Below are 15,117 nucleotides of genomic sequence, written 5' to 3'. Positions count from 1 at the left end.
ATCTACATGGGAATACTGCAATACGTTTGAGGAATCGTTATGCGTCTGCTACACCGAGCGTCTTTTTTTTTTTTTTTTCTTACAGATTTGTTTAAAAAAAAGCCATGAAAGCTACACTTATCCGGTTTGTGCGAGTGAGTTATACGCCTAGGGGGCATTATAGGGGTGGTTAATCTTTGTGATTAGTCGGCTAATTAATTAAAATTTGTTAAATAACTTTTTAATTAGTGAAAATAGACATATGGTACCAATTAGAAACTTGCTGAGCGTTATCGAAAACCAATAAATCAGTCATTTTGAGAAAGACTTTCAGCGCGTGAGAAGCGTAGTAGTGCATTTAAGTTACCACTCGTGGAGCACATGCAAAGCTAGCTGTCGCGTTAAGGCGCCTGGGCGATTTTTCTGTCTCTTATCTAGCCCCAGCCTTGTACCTGCTCCACGAGTAGTAACTTCAGCGCACCGTTGCTCTTTTCACGCGCTCAAAGTCTTTCTTAAAGTTACTGAATTAGTGGTTTTCGATAACGCTCAGCAAGTTTCTAATTGGAACCATATATCTATTTTCACTAATTAAAAGTTATTTAACAAATTTTAATTAATTAGCCGACTAATCACAAAGATTAACCACCCCTATAATGCCCCCTGGGCGTATAACTCACTCGCACAAACCGGATAAGTGTAGCTTTCATGGCTTTTTTTTAAACAAATCTGTAAGAAAAAAAAAAAAAAAAAAGACGCTCGGTGTAGCAGAGGCATAACGATTCCTCAAACGTATTGCAGCATTCCCATGTAGATATTAAGGGTTTCATTCAGCTTGGTCACACTTTCGCTGAGGCATTGTCAATTACATTAAACAAAGTGTCTAACTTTCGGCAGCAATTCGGAAAGAAATGTGTTTTGTAGAGCAGCATATTAGCGTTAGGGTTTGTGTTTGTTTGGCACGTTCAACAGCAACCTGGAACGTGTTGTACCATGTTTTTGTTGAAACTTCGAACTAAGAAAGGCAAAGGCCTGATGTTAACGTGCTGCTTTCTAGACACCCTTATTCACAATTCGCTTGAAAATATTCGTTGCTCACATTAATCGGATGTGCTGCAGTAACTGCGTGACCTGCTCGGGAGGACCGTTTCTCTGTAAGTCATATTATTATGTTGCAGTATAATGAAAGAATCAGTATGAATCTGGTATTCAGATATATTGTCATATAGAACCAATACTAGAACTTGTGCATCCTACGGTGCATGCAACTTATATTTTAACCCGCCTTAGTATCGATCGGCTTCAAATGCATGAGCCCTTGTTCTGCAGGGGCACACGAATATACCTGTGACCGGGCTATGTTTATCAGTTAGAATAAGTAATATGAACCAAAAGACATGAATCTTCAGCATTCTAATAATAACCACAATATTCTGCATAAGCACTTCAGGCAAGTTTTTTTGTAATATTGCATTTACTGGTACTGTGAATTCCCTTTTTTTTAACCGAAGTATCGTTGCGTACAACTTCACTAGGCAGGCGAGCTGGTTAATATGACATTCCACAAACCGAGATGGAGGCTTCGAAGACATACGTTTCAATTGAGACGGATGTGTTCGTGCTTCTTTGTAGCCTCCATCTCGGGTTGTAGAATGTTTTAGCGTTGTGTGCTGACACAAGATCCGAAATCTGTCCAGTTATTACTGAGAACTGATGCCAATAAGCTGAATCGTTTTTTTTCACTAATTAAAAAGTTATTCAACAAATTTTAAATAATTAGCCGACTAATCACAAAGATTAGCCACCCACATAATGTCCCCATTGGCGTACAACTCACTCGCAGAAACCGCATAAGTGTAGCTTTCATGGCTTTCTTTAAACAAATCTGTAAGAATAAAAAAAAAACGCCCTGTATATGTACAGTACTCACCAAAGGAACACGCTACTGTATTACCTCTGGAGATTACATCAATCCCTGACGTAGCGCACAAAATTGTTGCATTAAGCAACATGTTATAGTTGTCGTTCGGCCACCGACAAGTTAGCACTTTTATGAGGTAATGAACAGTTGGTGTGTTCCTATAAGTTTCGGAAACATTGCACATTGCCAAATGAAAACAGAATTTGAACTTTTTTTACTTGTACCATATTATATGATGTAAACGAAATATGTTTCGAGGGCTCAATATTTCGCTACTGAGGTCAAAGTTGAAGTTTTGGAATAATTTCCGGGTTCTAATTTTCACGATGCGGTGGGATCTTAATATAGATTCCAATGTGTTTACATTTTACCAGAATTGTTCGCGGGACCTTTTTTTTTTTTTTTTCAACCTGTAGGCGATTTGCGAAAATTAGGTTCTTGCGAAAAATAAGTCGATTACAGTCTTCGAAATTTCTAATTTTGAGCCAAATTGGCTTTGCCGGAAATACGTTGAAGAGCACACCATCATTCAAAAGTATGCCAAACTGCTTAAGATGTTGGCAAGGACACGATAACAGATTAGCTACATAATTTATTGCTAACGGCCTATTATGTCATTAACGCTGTCAAAAAGTATTTAGCAATTATTGCTGCTTCCCAGACAAAAAAATCGCCTATTTATTTCTTCATGAAATGCAATATCCACTAGACAATTCTACCACCTGAAGGAATTAGAACTGTCCATATGATACATTTTTCCAAAGCAAATTCACAGCGCACATTTTCATAACTGAAAGGCACATCTATAGTTACCTCTAAACGAACTTCAACGCGGCTAGCAGCTCAGCAGGGTACTTTACGTAAGTGGCGTACATCAGCTCCATGACAGAGAGGAAGCTGACGCCTTCGAAGCACCTGGTGCCATCCAGTGGCAGTCGAAGATGCTTCTGCCTGAAAAAAGTCGATTTTTTTAGTCATAAAAGAACGCTGAACTGAACGTTTATGATTGCAATTGTGTTTGAGAGCATTAATACCTAGGTCTTCAGGAGTTATATTGTTTTCAAACATGGCACACCTTTTCAGTTTTTATCTGGGGAGGAGATTCTCAGTTTCTTCCGATTAAGATATATATCCATGAGTTTTATCGCTTTATTCCGGTGATATACACAGTATTTTCCTTTAATTCACAAGGAGAAATCGCACTCCGTTGAGCTGAATGAACTTGATAAGCGATGAAAACAAATCAAATCCCATCCTCAAAAAAAAAAAAAAAGTGAACTTGACATAAAAAACCCAATTACAATTCACGAGCATGCTTCTGAATGTGTGAGGCTGCATGCATAATGCGCGACTCTGGTCGCATATTCACGAAAGGGCTCGTGAATTGCGAGGTTGGTTAGGTCATGATGGGGCGAAAATATTTGTTTGAGGGCTCTGCAGTAATTTTTATTGGCAGAGCGAAGCTCTGCCACTATGGTTAGGATTCGGGTCGTCCAATCAAAGAACATCAACGCGCGTCGTGCGTACAGCCACTTCCGGTTGAGCTGCACGACGTCGTGCATGTAGCATTACTCTACATAAAAAGGGTGTCCTCAGGCCATAAGCGGGAGTTCGCTCTGAGCATGTGCAGCGTTCAGAGAGCTCCGATGTGGCGTCCAGTGAATACCACCTATTACAATAAAGGTTTCAACTCGACCGGGGTAATTTCGAAGTAAATTCGTTTATCAGAAGCTCAAGTTATTTAGGAAATATCAGTCCTAAATAAATGGCATTAATTTAGTACGCAAAACGCTCGGAGCATCCGCGGCACGCACACGTGTATTAGCACGACGATGATTGATTACTGGCTCAGCGCGGATAAGTTTACTGGGCGACTCAAAATATCGCACGAAAATGCGTTACTATTCCTAAGATGCAAAAGCCTGCACTATTTGTCTGCATCAAGCAGGTGCCACCCTTATTTCACCGCATATTTAGCAAGCTGCCAAGATCGCTCACACGGTCGAGTAGCAGAGGAACGCAGTGCTCCATTATGCTTTCAGACGCATTTAAAAAAAGAAAGTTAAAAACAAGCTCCGTTTCTCAAACGCTGTATCGAGAATATATTACGCTTTCGACCTTATGAAAATACTTCGTTCCTTAAAACATAACTGACCAATGTTCACGCCTTCTAACCCAATCTTCCCTCATCCTCCAATTGCCCCATCCCCCTCCCCGATCAAGCGCTAAACTTTGAACCATGCGAGGTTGAACTTGGCGGCGAAACAAGTTTAATTCGACGCGCTGAAGCACGCATGTTGACAGCGGCTTGGCATAATAATGCGGGAGGACTGCGGAAACTGTGCCCTCCTAGTGCCCAACTACTAAGTAGGGTCGGGCAGTATGCCGCCCCGAATCAGGAACTATAAAAGGCCTAGCTTTATGCAGCTGGGAAGACGAGACGCTACACGCTGGGCATCCCGAACTTCGAATATACGACACCCTTAGAGATAGTAAAATAACACCGCGTTAGGAACAACTTAACGTATACGTACCTTGGAAAACAAAGCCGTCTACGCACCGTTGAATGCCTCTGACGACGCGATAACAACGTCGAACTCGCCTTCCGAACGGGCAGCAGCACTCCGCAGCTCGCGGGCCCACGCCGGCCGGAAGCGGCTTGCGCATGCGCGGGTGAGAGATGTCTTCCTGCGCGCGGCGTAACACGGCTCACGGGCACTGTACTTCCGCGGTCTGATAGAGTTCCAAAAAAATTGCTGGATATCCGGGACTTTTGGGCGCGTTCAATTCGCTTATATTAGTTGAACTGACTATAAACTGTAGTCTTGTAAGGCTTTTTTTATTTATACGGATAAGCTCATACTTATTGCCTAAATAGCAGATTTCAATGCATATGGTACAGTTCCCGTTTTTGAAAGCAAACAGATCATAGTATGCATTTCCAGAAAACGGGACATGTTCTATTCGGTTTTTCCACGTAGATTGATGGAATTTTCTATAGTCGGATGCAACCTAAGAACAATCTTTTAGCTCCACCCACAAGCGCATTGCGCCCATCTGAAGTGCCTCCGCCGTCGAGAATGTAGTTCGCTAGCAACGTTGCTTTTTCTTCCTCCAGGAAACCTGTCTTAAACTACTACAATATTTATTTAATTCATTCAGGACATTTAAATAAGTTAGAATACGTTTTTGTCAACGAAATAGCTGTTTAGTAAAGAAAGAAAGTCATGTCCAATGTACCGTCTTCCCAATTAATTTTCTGTCCAAGATACTGTCTAACATACCGTCTAACATACCTCTCAGCAGTGCTAAGCCTCGCGCCCGCTTCGAAATTTTCGTTGGCGATAGCGTCGCTGGATTCTCACGTTGTCGCGCAAAAACTGCTGCAAACGCAAGCCGATACCATCAAGATTTCGTGGCGTAACCTCGGGCACGTAAAACACGGTGCAAAAAAGCAGAATAATTGTCACGAGAAACTATAGCATCGCGTTGCTAAGGCCAGCAGCCATGTTGAGTTTTTTTTTTTTTTCAAAAGGATCGCGATTGGTCCACAGAATCGTGACGTCATGAAAACAATTGGCTGGCGTTTCTCGGCGTAGGATTACATTTTCCTCTGAGAGGCATTTCCGGTTTTTTCTTAGCTTGCAACCGACTATAACAGTGTAGCGGGCTGTGGAGAGCATGGCGGGACGGCGAAAACGATCTACGAAAACTCCCTGATAACTTGGGACTCGGCTTTGCGTCTTCGCGTGACGAACCTTTCGGTCTAGTCCTATGTCGAACTCCCAATCCGCCACGACACATTTCATCCACAGCGCGTTCTATTCTTCATGTTTAGGGGCAGTATCCTGATGCCTTCATGCTGTCGTCACTGTTCCACAACTTTTAAGATCAACAAAAAAAAGACAACAACAAGAAACAAACAGAATTGAATATGGATGAGACGATCAACACTGTTACTGGCGGCGCCTGAGTCCAGACAGCGACTGCGTGGCCGCCGCCTCTGATCCGTCTTATCAAGGCGGCGTACGCGATGTGCGCGTGACCGGCTTGATTCCGTTGCCGCGCGGAAAGTTCGCCACCTGTGCCCCTCAGTCGGGCAACTGGGCTGGGGAGCCGCCCAGGGTGCAAACAACACTTATAAAAAACCTACAACGCCAATTCGGAAATAAGAAAAAAGCAAACAATAAATAAATAAAAACACAGCACACCTGTTCGGAAATAGAAAGCTCGAATTGGCAGCCTCTTGGTGTCACAAGTCATGTATGTACGTCATTCAACCGTTTTACAGGCGTAGGAAGAATGCCCAGAATGGGCTGCATCGTCTCCGATCTCGTCAGTCCGTACAGTTTTTGGTTGTTATTTTGCTCTCTCGAAGCGGGATCGCGGCATCTACTTTGGTTTTCCAGTACTGCAGCACTGCCAGAGGTGCTTGATCTGTTTATCCTCTTATGTCTGTCCTACAATTTGGCCGGGCGTCGCGGGGACGTAAATTGAGACGCAAATTGCTAACAGCGCCTCCTTCCGGTGCTTTCAATAAAAGGATGTATAGAAATAACGTGTTTCCTTTTAGCTGCATTAGCACGTTTCTTCTAAATCCCAGTAGCGAGTAACGTATTTGGGAATTTCTGGGGAGTGTAACAAGTAGCGGTAATTGCTTGCTTCTTTTCAGCAACGTGCACATGTTGGATTCCAACGATGTGCTAAGACGTAAGGATCCCAACACTCCGAAACCGTCCCACTCTTTTCTTAGTAACCGTTGAGGAGCAGTAGTCTTTTTGTTATTCTCTTCTACGATTGTTATTATTTTCTTTTTATTAACCACCACCGAAAAGAAAGACCGGGGAATTGGTGGCCGAATGGGCTAGCTAACATCAGCTCGAGGCAGGTGGAGCGAAAGTTCGAGCTGCAGAACCCGGGGATCCTGGGTTCTAACCCAAAACCTGCCCGTTTCGATCTGGATGAACATCGTACCGGCGTGCGGTCGTGTATCACTACTGCGTGGTGCACGTTAAAGACCCCTGCCTAGTGGCTGTACTGCACTGGCTAAATTTCCCACCTACAGTGAATAACAATGTTGCCATGTTCTGGCTGACTAACCTCCCATTGCATAAACAAGTAACAACTAGTTCAGGAAAATACAAGAAAAGTTAAAGCTTCTCAACGGTTAGAATCTCCACTAAAGAATGGCCTGTTCTGACCCTGCAACACAGATGTTTGTCACGTGTTTACGTAACTTGTGTACTGCACGCAGCTGACGTTTCATAGAATCTCGCTCATTCGGAGCGCATTCTGAAGGACTCATGTATACGTAGCCTTTTATATTGTCACGGGTGGTGACTAATAAACAAGAAATAAACAGGAATAAATAAACGTTTAATGTGGCGAACTTGTGCCAAAAATAAAAGGGTACAAAAGAAAGATAACAGAGCGTCGCGGGCGTCGAAGGCGGCGAAGCAGCACGATCAAACGCTGAGGCGAGACTGACTCGACAATGTAGCGAGCGGCGTCTTATCTAGAGTGAGTCACTGGCTGTGTTCCAAAATTTACTCGATCCGACTCCGGAGTAAAAGTTTCGTACCGTGGCGTTCCAAAACTTACTCGAGCTTACTCGATGACGTCAGAACTCGCGTTCCAGAAGCGGGTTGTTCACTCCGGAGTAATTACTCGCGCTACCCTCCTCGATCGGGGGGTAAAGTCGGATCAAATCGAGTAAATACGTCACGTGATCTGTTCGTCGTCTGCTTTCTGCGCCGACAGCCGTCAAAGCTCGCTTGCTCCGTTGGTTTTGGTGGCGGACGTTCGAAATGACAAAGAATTAGGTGCAGCATGTGTGGTTATTGCGATTTGCTGTTGTCAACGCAGGAATTGACTGCATTACATCCAGACCGTCCACCTTCCCCGGGAACGTGTACTTGTTATTATCTGAGTGCGAGCGTAAACAGGAGCTTCTCCGCATCCTCGTCCTCGGCGTTGGGGGATGCCGTAATCTCACGTTCAAGGCCGAAAATGTTTGAACTCGTTATATGATAATGTAATATTTTTGTTTCCTCCAGAGTGTGTGTAATGAGAGGATAACGTTTGTAAAGCAGTGAAGGCTTCGAAAATTTCACTGTAATCACATTCGCGTCAAAGCGAACGTGAGTTTCATATTCTGGAGAAAGCACCCTCGCGCTGGACCGCTACACCGTGTGGAATATATTTCTGCAAAACATAATCGGTGCAAATTAAAATGCGTGGAATATATGCGTTTAGGGTACCGTGACTAGAATTGCAGCGATCGCGCTGATTAATAAAAACACATTTTTTTTATGTCTAGCTGTAAGGAGTAAGTAATTTTGATCTCAATATACAGCTCAAAACGAAGGTGAGTAAAAGGAGCTGGTGGATCCACCTCAAAATACACCGCGTCGTCATTAACATTACCGTTCTTCGATTGCTTTCTCCATGATCAAAAGGATCGTCTGCTATTTTCTGCCATCGCTGCTGCGTTTTCTTTTTGCCGTCGCCCAAGACGAAGCCAATCCGCGTAGTATCCAGGTGATTATCCTGGCCGTTCCAAAATCGAGTCGCGGATCGTTTACTCGCGATGTCACGTGGTATTACCCGCTGACGTAGGAGGCAGGTTACTCGGGTAAGATTTGGAACATAGCCACTATCTCGAAGATTCGGCGGAGAAGGTTCGAGCGTAGCGCGCTCGGGGCGAGAATGAACACACACTTTCTAGAACAACATAAGCAGGGATAAACGACAGAAGTTATGTACGGAGCAAGAATAAACAAGAAAGTTCTAGAAGTCCGTGACCCTGCGCGCGGCATTATCCCCCCCTTTAAAAGCGCATCGTCCCGATGCAGCACAAAACAAAAAAAAAAAAAAAAACAAAAAAAAACAAAACGACAGCAGAATCGCGAGCCGCAGTTCACAGTTCACAGTTCAGAGTTCAGAGTTCAGAGTTCAGAGTTCAGAGTTCACAGTTCACTCGTCGACAAGAGTAAAAAGTTCTATCGTTCGTAATACGGCTTCAGCCGGACGACGTGCACCACCTCGGGTCGCGGCTGACGTCTTGCAGATGGGCGCGTTCCGTCGGGTAGAACTTCGTAGTTCAGATCGCCGAGGCGCCGGATGATCTTGTAGGGTCCGAAATAGCGTTTCAGAAGTTTTTCGCTGAGACCGCGACGACGTATTGGTGTCCAGACCCATACCCGGTCTCCGGGTTGAAAGTGGACGTCCCGGCGACGAAGGTTATACCGGCGTGCGTCGACTCGCTGTTGGTCTTGAATCTTGACTCTTGCCAGTTGACGAGCTTCCTCCGCGCGCTGGGAGATGAGTTGAGCGTCGTCGTTGACATCACCGGTTGGCACGTGAGGCAGCATGGCGTCGAGCGTCGTGGTAACCGTTCGGCCGTGTACCAGTTGGAACGGTGTCATTCCCGTGGTTTCTTGAACCGCTGTGTTGTACGCAAACGTGACGTACGGCAGCACCTCGTCCCATGTCTTGTGCTCTACGTCGACGTACATGGAAATCATGTCGGCGATGGTTTTGTTGAGTCTTTCCGTCAGCCCGTTGGTCTGCGGGTGGTACGCCGTGGTGCGACGATGGCTGGTGTGGCTGAGACGAAGGACTTCTTGCGTCAGCTGGGCCATGAAGGATGACCCGCGATCTGTAATCAGTACTTCAGGTGCGCCGTGTCGAAGGAGAATGGACTCGACGAAAAATTTGGCGACTTCCACGGCTGTTCCCGATGGCAGGGCTTTCGTCTCGGCGTATCGTGTAAGATAATCGGTGGCGACGATTATCCAGCGGTTCCCCATCGTCGACGGTGGAAAAGGACCCAGCAAATCCATTCCAATTTGCTGGAAGGGCTTGGTTGGCGGGGTAATCGGCTGGAGGAGACCTGCTGGCTTTGACGGCGGTTTCTTGCGTCGCTGGCACTCATGGCACGATCGTGTGTAGAGATGGACGGTCTTCGGAAGCTTTGGCCAGTAGTACTTGTCACGAATCCGGGCAAGGGTCCTGCTGTAGCCGAGATGTCCGGCTGTTGGGTCGTCGTGGCACGCTTGAAAAATTTCTTCTCGGAGGTTGGCGGGGACAACCAGTAGCCAAGGAGTTTCGCTGGTTCCGAAATTCTTTCTGAAGAGCACGCCTCCCCGTAGGACAAAGCTCGGTAGGTCCCGAGAAAAGACCCGTGGGACAGAGCTTCCTCGACCTTCGAGGTGGTCGATCACGGAGCTAAGTTCTGCGTCGTCGCGTTGCAGTGCCCTCATGTCGGTAGCGTTAACTGCGCCTAGAAAAGAGGAGTCGTCATCGTCGTCGGCGCCGGAGATTGGAGGTTCGACTGGAGCCCTAGACAAACAGTCAGCGTCATTATGCTTGCGGCCGGACTTATGCACAACGGTTACGTCGAATTCCTGCAGTCGAAGGCTCCAGCGGGCGAGGCGTCCGGACGGATCCTTGAGGTTTGCGAGCCAGCAGAGGGCGTGGTGGTCTGTGACCACGCGAAACGGGATCCCATACAAGTACGGGCGGAACTTGGTTATCGCCCAGACAACAGCAAGACATTCTTTGTCGGTCGTTGAATAATTTTGTTCTGCCTTAGACAGCGCCCGGCTTGCGTAAGCGATTACTCTCTCTGCCCCTTCTTGTCGCTGAACGAGTACCGCACCGAGACCGGTATTGCTGGCGTCCGTGTGGATTTCAGTCTCCGCCGACTGGTCAAAATGTCCGAGGATAGGGGGCGACTGGAGCCTTCGCTTGAGTTCGCCGAACGCTTGCTCTTGCTCCTCTCCCCACTGGAACTGCACGTCGTCTTTCGTCAGATGCGTCAGCGGTGCAGAAATTTGTGCAAAGTCACGAACGAAACGTCTGTAATAGGCGCACAGCCCAAGAAATCTTCGAACGGTCTTCTTGTCTGATGGCTTCGGGAACTCGGCGACAGCGGACGTTTTTGCGGGATCAGGGCTTACACCCTGCGCACTCACGACGTGGCCCAAGAATTTCAGCTCACCATAGGCGAACCGACACTTGGAAGGCTTGAGGGTCAGCCCAGCAGCCTTGAAGGCCTGTAGCACGGCTCGCAGTCGTCTCAGATGCTCGTCAAATTCGCTTGCGAACACCACAACATCGTCGAGGTAGACGAGACAGCTTTGCCATTTCAAGCCGGCAAGGACGGTGTCCATAACGCGCTGGAAGGTTGCCGGCGCTGTGCACAGCCCGAACGGCATTACTTTAAACTCATACAGTCCATCCGGCGTGACGAAGGCTGTCTTCTCACGATCTCGTTCGTCGACCTCAATCTGCCAGTACCCGCTCTTTAAGTCCATCGACGAAAAGTATCGGGCGTGGCGCAGCCGGTCCAGGGTGCCGTCGATCCGTGGCAGCGGGTAGACGTCCTTTTTTGTTACGGCGTTCAGTCGGCGATAGTCCACGCAGAACCGAAGAGTCCCGTCTTTCTTTTTCACCAGGACTACCGGTGAAGCCCACGGACTGCTTGAGGGCTGGACAATGTCGTCGTTGAGCATTTCTTGTACCTGCTGCTGGATGGCTTCCCTTTCTTTCACGGAGACCCTGTACGGCGGCCGATGCACAGGGAGTGCGTCGTCATCAGTAATTATCCGATGTTTCGCAACCGTCGTTTGGCGCACCTTCGACGACGCGGAGAAGCACTCACTGAACTCGGCGAGAAGGTCACGAAGTTGTCGTCGTTGTGGGGCTGGGAGGGACGGGTCGATGTCGAGCTCTGAGGACGTGATTGTCTTGTTCTGCGTCGGAGAGGCGTCTCCTGAGATCACGGCGATCGCGGCTGAGTCTTGAATTTCCTCGACGTAGCCCACGGCTGTACCCTTCGTAAGGTGCTGCGACTCTTGCCGGAAGTTGGTGACAAGGGCTACGGTACGCCCGTCCTGGAGCTCTGTTACGCCTCTTGCAATGCCAATCCCTCGTCCGAGGAGAAGTTGGACGCTTCCTTCCAGCAGTGCTACACCGCAGGTGGCTCCTTCGGTCCCGACGGGCACAAAGACACTCGACAGCGGCGGCAGGTTTACGTGGCTGACGAGGACTCGCGCTGCAGCTAACGTAGGTTTGGGATTTTCCACCGATGGCACAGGCTTCCGAAGCGTCAGCTTGTTCTCCGCAAGGTCGATGATGGCGCCGTATTCACACAGGAAGTCCATTCCGAGAATGACGTCCCTCGAGCAGTCTTGCAGAACGACGAACTTCACAGGGCATGTTTCGCCGTGAATCTCGACGCGAGCGGTGCATCTCCCGACTGGTGTAATCAGGTGTCCTCCGGCGGTTCTTATTTGTGGTCCATCCCACGGCGTCATGACTTTTCGAAGGCGGCGGGAGAGCCTCCCACTCAAGACTGAGTAGTCTGCTCCGGTGTCCACGAGTGCCGATTCGTCGAGGCCGTCGATCACAACGTTCAGGTTGTTGGACACCGATGCAGGAGCGTCGTTGTGATGCGTGGCGTCGGGAGAGTGGGAGCGCTCCGTCGTTCTTGGAGGCTCTTTACATCGGTCGTCTTCGGCAACTCCACCTCCAGGGGTTGCCGCGCCTAGTTTCCCCGGCGAGGAGCGAGGGGTGATAGGCTTTCACGTCGGGGTCGGTGCATCGGCGAAGCCGGACGTCGTGGCGATGGCGACCGGAACTCTCGGCGGGAGGCAGGCTCGGGGGACTGAGGTCGTCGAAGGTACTCGTCGATCTCCCGAGGGCGTTCACCGTAACGGGGGCGTGGGTCATTTGGGTGGAACCCCCGCAGTCCGAGTCGCCGGTATGGGCATTGGCGGTAGGTGTGGTTCGCTTCCCCGCAGTGGAAACACAAAGGACGTCGGTCGGGTGTTCGCCACACGTCGGTCTTCCGAGGTGCGCGGGGCTCTTGGCCGGCGTACTGAGCCTGGTCGTCGCGGCGGCGGTCGTGCTGCAGCGCAGGAGAACGACGTCGGGGCGGCGCAACATAGGCTGGAGGAGGAGGCGGTGGCCGTCGGGCCACTGCGGCGTAGGTCAGGGCGGGCTCTTCGGGTGGTGCTACGCTGGCAGGAGCCTCCGGTTGAATTGCCCGCTGGACTTCTTCGCGCACCACTTCGGCTATCGACAGCTCAGCCGGCTGGTTGGCAGCAGGCAGCAGTTTCCGGAGCTCCTCCCGGACGATGTCGCGGACAATTGCACGAATATTGTCAGCACGGGCGCCGCCTTCGTCGAATCGGGAAGGTGTCAGCGTCGACGCAACAGGCGTGCCGGCGAGTCGGTTGTAGTGGCTGGCTCGGATTGACAGGGCACGCTCGATGTTGGTTGCCTCGGTAACGAATTCCCCGACAGTTGTTGGTGGGTTGCGAACAAGGCCGCCGAAGATGTCACTCCTCACTCCTCTCATCAGCACGCGCAGCTTCTTCTCCTCGGTGGACTGAGGGTCGGCGCGGTTGCTCAGGCGGAGGACGTCTTCAACGAAGCTGGTGACCGTTTCGTTGGGCCCTTGGGTTCGTACTTGCAGAAGGTCTTCCGCTCGCTGTCGTCGTGTCTGGTTCGTAAATGTGTCTTTCAGGCCGGCGATGCAGGTGTCCCACGACGTAAGCGACGCCTCGTGGTTCTCGAGCCACTGCCTCGCGGTACCCTCCAAAGAGAAGTAGAGGTTTTGGAGGCGCTGCTCAGTGGTCCATCCATTATGGCGTGCTACACGTTCGTAGTGCTGCAGCCAGTCTTCTACATCCTCATAAATTTCACCGTGGAACGGCGTCGGCACACGGGGAACCACAGGCAGGAAGACGTAGGACGGTGCTGCTTGGGGGATTTCCGTCGGCTGCGCCGTGGAGTCCATTGTCGGCTTGGGTGGCTTCTTGGCGTTGTCCGGCAGTGGACCAAACTCTGGTGGTTGTCCTCGGAGACGCTGGCTTGCCCGGGGCCCTGTCTCTTCTTCAAAAGGTCGTCTTGGAGTGGGGCTTGCCGAACGGGTCCTCGGAGGGGTACGGCGAAGAGGCATAAGGTGTTACCCCGCACCTCCACCAAAAATGTCACGGGTGGTGACTAATAAACAAGAAATAAACAGGAATAAATAAACGTTTAATGTGGCGAACTTGTGCCAAAAATAAAAGGGTACAAAAGAAAGATAACAACAGAGCGTCGCGGGCGTCGAAGGCGGCGAAGCAGCACGATCAAACGCTGAGGCGAGACTGACTCGACAATGTAGCGAGCGGCGTCTTATCTAGAGTGAGTCACTATCTCGAAGATTCGGCGGAGAAGGTTCGAGCGTAGCGCGCTCGGGGCGAGAATGAACACACACTTTCTAGAACAACATAAGCAGGGATAAACGACAGAAGTTATGTACGGAGCAAGAATAAACAAGAAAGTTCTAGAAGTCCGTGACCCTGCGCGCGGCAATATTATCAGACTAAGATAAAATAAAGCGCCATCGTCATCTTTATTGCTCAATGGATAGCATAATAATAAAGCCGATTTCGGTTCACCCTTTCACGTACTCGACCGAAACCGAAGTTTTAACTGTAGACTGTCCACGCTCTGACGCACTCTCGTTGTAATTGTGTTGTGTGTAGGTTCAGTCAGCGGGAAGTTATTTTCAGCCCCAGTGTGCGTCCAGTGTTCCTTCCCCAGATAAGAAAGGCGGCCAGTGCAGTAAGACAGCCTAATGTCCTTAACGTGCATCACGCAGTAGTGATACTTGACCTCACGCCAGCCCCATGCTCATCCAGGTCGAAACCCATGAGTTTTGAAGCGCGAGCTTACGCTCCACGCCCTCTGAGCTACACTCTCAAGAAAAAAGGGTGTCAAAAGGTGTATTCTTACACCCTTTGTCCCATATAATACACCCCCAAACTTCAGTTAGACATACAGCGCCCTACAGTCGAACAGAGGGCCCGAAATTCTAAGGGGGGTTGATAGCCGTGTGGTGCAACTTATTAAAATAGCTAATGTACGTTTTACTGAACACGAAAAAAATAATTCGGGTTACCTCCATCATCGTCGACTGAGGGTGGGACGGGACAGGGGGTAATCCCATTCTCCCCCATCTCGCCCGAAAGCAAAACTGCTGGGCCGATTTCAATAAAGTTTATTCTCTCTCTCTCTCTCTCTCCCTTTCCTTTGCCCTACTGTAAAAACTCGGTTTTTTCTTTATGTGGTCTTTGATACGTACTTTAGCTATTTAAAATGTTGTACCACACGGCTATCAAGCCCCTCGTAAAGTTTCGGGTCCAATGTTCGACTGTAGGGCA

The 15,117-nt window shown here is 48.9% G+C and overlaps 1 protein-coding gene across 1 annotated transcript in view; it reads left to right on the top strand.

Moving 5' to 3' along the window:
* Window positions 1–15,117, top strand: part of LOC115324315 (complement factor B) — a 145,355-nt gene that overhangs the window by 35,647 nt on the left and 94,591 nt on the right. The window lies entirely within an intron of this gene.

This window comes from Ixodes scapularis, unplaced genomic scaffold (assembly GCF_016920785.2).
Source record: "Ixodes scapularis isolate PalLabHiFi unplaced genomic scaffold, ASM1692078v2 PGA_scaffold3__209_contigs__length_174095766, whole genome shotgun sequence".
Classification (NCBI taxonomy): Eukaryota; Metazoa; Arthropoda; class Arachnida; order Ixodida; family Ixodidae; genus Ixodes; species Ixodes scapularis.
Note: the sequence above shows the minus strand (reverse complement) of the source record. Positions and strands in the feature narration are given on the sequence as shown.